The sequence below is a fragment of the Emydura macquarii genome, unplaced genomic scaffold (assembly GCF_026122565.2).
Source record: "Emydura macquarii macquarii isolate MOO-44397 ecotype Brisbane River unplaced genomic scaffold, CSIRO-AGI_Emac_v2 contig_1253, whole genome shotgun sequence".
NCBI lineage: Eukaryota > Metazoa > Chordata > Testudines > Chelidae > Emydura > Emydura macquarii.
This window is the reverse complement of record NW_027131390.1, coordinates 32,976,699-32,983,462: the sequence shown is the minus strand read 5'-3', so window position 1 is coordinate 32,983,462 and position 6,764 is coordinate 32,976,699. Positions and strand designations below refer to the sequence as shown.

General features: G+C 38.3%; 1 long non-coding RNA gene across 1 annotated transcript in view; it reads right to left on the bottom strand.

The window, feature by feature from the left end:
- Positions 1-1,190: 1,190 nt before the first annotated feature.
- The window catches only part of LOC137153998 (uncharacterized), an 86,492-nt gene continuing 80,918 nt past the window's right edge, over positions 1,191-6,764 (bottom strand). The window contains exon 3 of the long non-coding RNA XR_010920015.1: positions 1,191-1,249. This is a non-coding gene — a long non-coding RNA (uncharacterized lncRNA). The remainder of the gene's footprint in view (positions 1,250-6,764) is intronic.

The following is a 6,764-nucleotide window of genomic DNA, read 5'->3' as shown; positions in this document are numbered from 1 at the left end:
GAAATTTAAGCCATGTTATTTGTGAACAAGATTTAGGAAGTCATGAAAACCTGTGAAAATGCAGCAAGTATCTGGCAAGCAAATTTGAGAAAATATAGGATGTTTTCCTTCTTTTTTAGACCATTTTATTATGGGAAGAAAGTGCACGGGTGCAAGAACATAGGCAATTAAGGGTCATGCATCGTGCACTATGCAGTAAAAGAAGAACAGATAGAGTTCAATGCATGTTTTTCATGGACAAAAACATAAAAAACAAAGTTTCACAAGGAGTTAAGCATTCTTCCCAACCTGAATCAAATACTCACCAGCAACTGTACACCATACAACAAGAACACTAACCCAGGAACCTATCCCTGCAACAAACCCCGTTGCCAACTCTGCCTGCACATCAACTCTAGTGACACCATCCACAGGTCCTAACCACATCAGCCACACCATAAGGAGTTCATTCACCTGAACATCTACTAATGTAATATATGCCATCGTGTGCCAGCAATGCCGCTCTGTCATGTACATTGGCCAAACCTGACGGTCACTATGCAAAAGAATAAATGGACACAAATCAGACATAAAAAAATGGTAACATCCATAAACCAGTAGGAGAGCACTTCAATCTCCCAGGACACTGTAACTGACTTGAAAGTTGCCATACTTCTACAAAAAAACTTCAAAAATAGACTTCAGCGAGAAACCGCAGAGCTGAAACTCATATGCAAACTTGACACAATCAGACTGGGTCTGAAAAGGGACTTGGAATGGTTATCTCATTACAAGAAGTAATTGTCACTGTTCACTCATTCTCACTTTCTAATCAATGGTTGTGAATAGGCTTCATCTAGTCTAACTGAATGGACTTTGTTAACACTTACCCTCCCCATTGTTGTTTCTTACCCTTGGATGCATATATATACCTCCTATCTGTGATTTCTATTTCATGCATCTGACCAAGTGAGTTGCAGCCCACAAAAGCTTATGCCTGCAGAAATTTGTTAGTCTTGAAAGTGCTACAGGACTCTGATTGTTCTTCCCTCTTCAATCATTTGTATTTAAATTTAGCCAACAGAATGATGCAATTTCACACAAGGAAAGACTCTTTCAGCAAGTGGAAAGCGAGGGAACAATTAGACCCAAATGACATAAAACAAAAGATCCTTGAAGTAAAACTTTATGCCATTTCCTTCAAGTCTTACCTGGGCCTCCCAAGTCTTGGAGGGATAATAGGGTGTCCTTCAGTTTCCTTGTGGCTGGTCTGCCAAGGAGAGAGGAGAAGTAAATTTACTATATGCATAAATTATAATCATCATCATGAAAATTATGCCAGTCTGAAACATTTCAAGTGTCTAATAGAGCAATGCTATATATAGACCACCTCTGAAGCTCAACTCTATCAGTGTCAAAATGATTCTTCTTCTTGTATAACTATAACTTGTATAACTTGTATGGATGAAAGGTTAGTTGATACCACACTCTGATATCTGGAACTTCTACTCAAGTTATGCTTATATATATATATAGCATTTATGGACTTCACGTGTTTTTAGCAATACGAAGTTGGTGGGAGATGAGTCCCAATCTGAATAGAAGATCTTTGTTGTGTCATGCCAGGAAGTAGCAATGGTATTGAAGACAGCCAATTTCATGGGTTAGGTTTACAGAATAAGAAAGGAAGAAATTAATATACTGGGCCTCATTTGACATTGCTTTGCATCTTAAATAGTCAGTTGAACCTGTGCAAAGTGAAAGTAATTTGCTACCAAAACAGAAAGGATTTACACCCACTTTGTGTATATGTAAATGATTACACAAGGTGCAAAGCAACTGACAGTCAGGTCCACTAGATCAAAGGTGCAAACTGAAGAGAGAGGGCATTTGTGGAGAAGCAAAAAGATTTGATGTATTTATTAAAGCGCCCCTTTAAATAAAATGAATGGTTTATTACATGTTATAAACCAGAATGCCTGACTCCATGGGCACCACCAAAAGAAAGCCAACTAATTTTCAGGCCATCTGAAGAATCTGGCAACTAGAACTCTTCTCCTGTATCACCTCTCTGTTCCATTGGCATCTCTTAATTCTGTCATATCAACAATCAACACACAAACCCTTTTGTCATTTTTATTTGTTCTAAATTAAATCAATTTGAACATACAATAATTAATTCAGAGTTTCTCTCAAGTAAAAACCAGATGAAATATTAGTATGAAGGCACACATAAAGGTACAATTCAGAGCCTAATAAATTACAGGTACAACTCATATTATTTTGACCAAATCAACTGTAAATAGTATAGTTTAGTATGACACAAGTCAGTTAGTACTTCTTTAATAGACTAATCAGTTTGCATTTAATTGTCATATCAATAATACTGGCATACCCCTACAGCAAAGTCAATAGTTATTACACCAACTAATTAAAAGCTAAGTTAAAAGGTAACTTGCTGAGTGTTCTATTCATGAAATGCAAATTCTAGAAGAAGAAACAATAGACAAAAATGAGTCTTGATGGTTCATTTTTCATTTTCTTCTCTGACTGAACTGAAAGTGTTGTGTGGCTCTCTTCATACTATGGGAAGTGACTTTCCACTGGCATAATAATCAGAACAGCAAAACAGATGGGTCTCCTCTGAAGTTACACAAGACTCCCGGTGGACAATATAAAATGCTGACAGATAACAAAATAATTCCATATTTGTTATTCACTGAAGATTAAAATTTAAACATCATCTGAGCAAGTCAGGCATTTGAACCAATTTTCTTAGCATAGTATTGTAAATTACAGAGAAATCGTGGCAAAGGGGTTGAAATATGACAATTTTTTGAGACAACAGATCTGTTAATGACCCAAGAAAACTTTTTTCCTGTGTACAGTAATGCAATTCTGAAATGTACCAGGTTGATATATTTGACCTTGCTCCATATGAGTCTATAAAAGCATCTGGGAGAACATGTTCTTTAGAGAGTTCAAGAAATCATGTACAACAGCTTTACGTGAACATTTCAAGTACAGTAGCCGAGGCTGTGGCAAAGCAAGGAAAGTTACTTTGTTGGGACATACAGCCATAGTTAGAAATGATACCATTGGTACAAGTTGTTCTTAGGGATTTAAAAAAAAAAAAAAAAAAAAGGAGGAGGGAAAATGGGTGGAGACCTGGGCCAAGATGCGTGAAAAAGCTGGCAGTAATTTTGAGACTACATTTGCCCAAGTAGTGTATGTCAGAACATAAACAAACAGAAAAATGGAGAAAGAAATAAACATTGGATCTCTGAATCTCTAGGAATTAGGATTGAAGACATAACTAATTCAAGGGAAAGCAGGGGGAAAAACAAAGAGAGAAAGTGTATTTCCAAAGGGAGGGAGAGTGAAACAACCAACCAGCATATTTTAATGAATCAACTGAAAATAAAGAAAAGCAGGAGATAACTAAGACCAACAAACATTATGTCAAGAGAAACAAGGCCACGGGATAATTCTGAAGATGGATAAATGACACTTTGGGGAGTAGAGTACTTTGTGGAGATTAAAGGAAGTTTTGAAGTGTCTGAACTAAGCAGACCCGTATTTCAAGCTGAAGAACATCCCAGATAACAACATTGTTAGAAATAATCAAACAGGTTGTCCCGGGGCTGGATTGGGGAGACAGAACTCTGCTCGTTCTACCTCGACATCGTGAGTGAGCAACGAGGGGGTTATTTTACAATTCTTTTATCCATAACAGTATGTAAATGTATATATTTTCAGCAACTCCCCACAGACCCTTATTTGGTTACATTGACGCCTATAAAATGAATATTAACAACTACATAATGAATATAATTATACCCACCCCTGTTTGTTGTTTACAGGATTCCCATACAGAGGTCAGGCAAATCACCTTAAAACCTATAAATTTTACACTAACATTCTTTGAAGTAAGGGCATGCCAGGGGGAGAAGGAAGCTAATGCTTTCTTCACACCAAAAGGCCTTGCACAGAAATAGCAATAGACTCATCCCCTGCGCAGATGGCTAGGAAGGGAGGAGAAGAAGAGAGATAACAGACTAACTAAAATTCACACCAATTAACAGAAACAAGGTTTGCCCTTGCCTTGACCCTGTTCCCTGTAATTTAGGCCTGACCACTTGTCCAGCTTTTAAATTTTTACTCTCCTACAAACATGAAAGCAGACATTTTTCCTCTGACTGCAATTGTTAGCCAAAAGATATACAATATTTTCATGGGTATCTTTTTATAAATAAAAACGAGAGTTCTGTGGCACTTTAAAGACTAACAAATTTAATGTCTACAAATATTAAATTTGTTAGTCTTTAAAGTGCCACAGAACTCTCGTTGTTTTTGCTGTATACAGACTACCACGGCTACCCCTCTGGAACTATTTTATAAATAAATTATATCACAGATTTATACTGTGATTATATAGATTACATATATAACACACACACACAGTGTGTGTGTGTATCTGTGTTTTCATATCTATACATATGAAGCTACAGTTCTGGACACATCTGGCTTTTATAAATAAACAGCTATGTGAAAAACTTTGTCAAAATGCAACATTCAGCTGGATTAAAAACAAATTAACTCTCCCCCCTCATAAATAGTCTATGAAATATATTTTGCACTTAAAAGAAGCAAAATAATACCAGTATAGTAGTCTACCAGGACACACAGAGAAGTGTATACATACTCTCAATACAATATTTGTTTTGTTATTCATAGCATGATTGTACAGAGATTTTACATACATGAAATATTAGAAGACTATTCAGTTTTAATTATATTAAAATATTAGGTGATATAAAATGGTTACTAACCTTTCCGTAACTGTTGTTCTTCGAGATATGTTGCACATGTCTATTCTCTTGCAGGTGTTTGTGTGATCCAGTGCACGGTAGTCAAAGAGTTTTTACTCTTAGCAGCATCTGTTGGTGTGGCCAAGCACCCTCTTCACTTTCACATACACTGCACAGACAGAAAAGGGCTAAGCCACACCAGACCCCCCTGAGTTCCTTCCTACTGGAATTTATCTAACAGGAAGGAACAGAGGATGGATGGCAGAATGGACATGTGCAACAGATCTTGAAGAACAACAGTTACGGAAAGATTAGAAACAGTTCTTTCTTTTTTGAGTGATTGCACATGTAGGTGACTCACAGGCAGTCCCATCTGGAGGTGGGTTTGGAGTCTATTCGAACAGGAATGGGAGGACCACTTGTTAGGGCGCGCAAGACTTTGTGACGCGAAATCAGTATAGCTTGACAAGAGCAAGGCCCTGAAAGCATTGCTAAGCTTTTGCAGCAAATATAGCAAGAGTTAGGCCTCTCGGGAGCAGAGCCCAGACGCTGCCCTCTGTCCGACCTTGGGCCGAAGGAGGAAGTGCCATGGGGTCTGGAAAATCACGAGACGACCACATACACCTGTTGTTGCTTGATAAGCTGAATGATTCCTGTTTTGGCAATAATAAAGTAGAAGTACTTCTATAATTAAGTTCTTTTTGAAGTAAACAACTAACGTCATTTTATCCCAAAAAGTCCCTAGCTAACTACCAATAGACTAATAGTAACAAAGTGTTAAGGCCCAATCCCTACTCGGATTGAGATATACATCATGTATTACTGGGTAAGGCTTACTGCAAGGTGAGGAGGGAAAAAGGGTATATCAGACCCCAGGGAGCCTCCCCAAGCTGAGACCCTCCGTGAATCCGTGGAAGCGCTAGCGGATGCCTCGGCCAGGACGGTTCCCCGGTCGCCACTCGCTTATCAGAACGAAGTATGGGTCTCCTAGTTCTTGTATTGGTAAGCGCCCCTTTTCCCACTTAGATAGGTCTACCTCTTCTAGATCGATGGGCCCCCAGGAGTATAGTGCTGTGGGTATCCTCTTGGCAGGTTTCTTCCTTGCTGTATGGTTCACCTCACTGTTTATTAATTGTTGTTGCCGCTGCTGTTGCTCAGCCGATAACAACAATAACAATAATAATGACTGTGGGAACTTCCCCCTAGTATAGATGCCCATGCATACCTGCAAGTTGTTACTTTTTATCTTTGTAATTGATTGTGCCTGCATTTTACTCCTTGTATTAAAACTTGTGCTGGAACTTCTGTTTCATTATGGCAGAGGACTCCCAGTCTTGTCTTTGTCTCATTACCTCTTTCAATAAATAAGCTAAAGTCTAATCCATTTTGTCCGTTTGCTCCATTCCCGCCACCAAGATAAAATACCGAGCATTACACCACACATCCAAATTTAGCATCATCACTAGACTGTTGCAAGTTTGCACAATGGGAGGCAAATGTGTGACATGATGAATAGGTTACCATTTTGCAAAAAAGTGTAATGTGGGCACATGAGCCACAAATGCTGCAGAGGCTGCTTGGGCTCTAGTTGAATGACCCAATATTCTATCCAGCAGCTTCATGTTAGACAACTGGTAACACAGGTGAATACAACCAGATATCCACAACAAAATCCTTTAAGTGAAAACTTGACTGCACTTCATTCTATCTGCAAATGCAATAAACAATTGAGATGAAGACCTGAGAGGTTTAGACCATTCCAGATAAAATGCTAATGCTCTTGTAACATCTAGAATGTGTAGTGTCTCCTCTCCCTTATTACTGTGAAGTTTTGGGAAGAAGGATGATAAGAAAGTTGTTTGGTTGATATTAAAAGTGGATTAATCACTTTCATAAGAAAACTTGGATGGGGACAACTGTGGACTATCTGCACCCAAAAAAATATATGGAGGATCTGATACTAACACTCTCAAC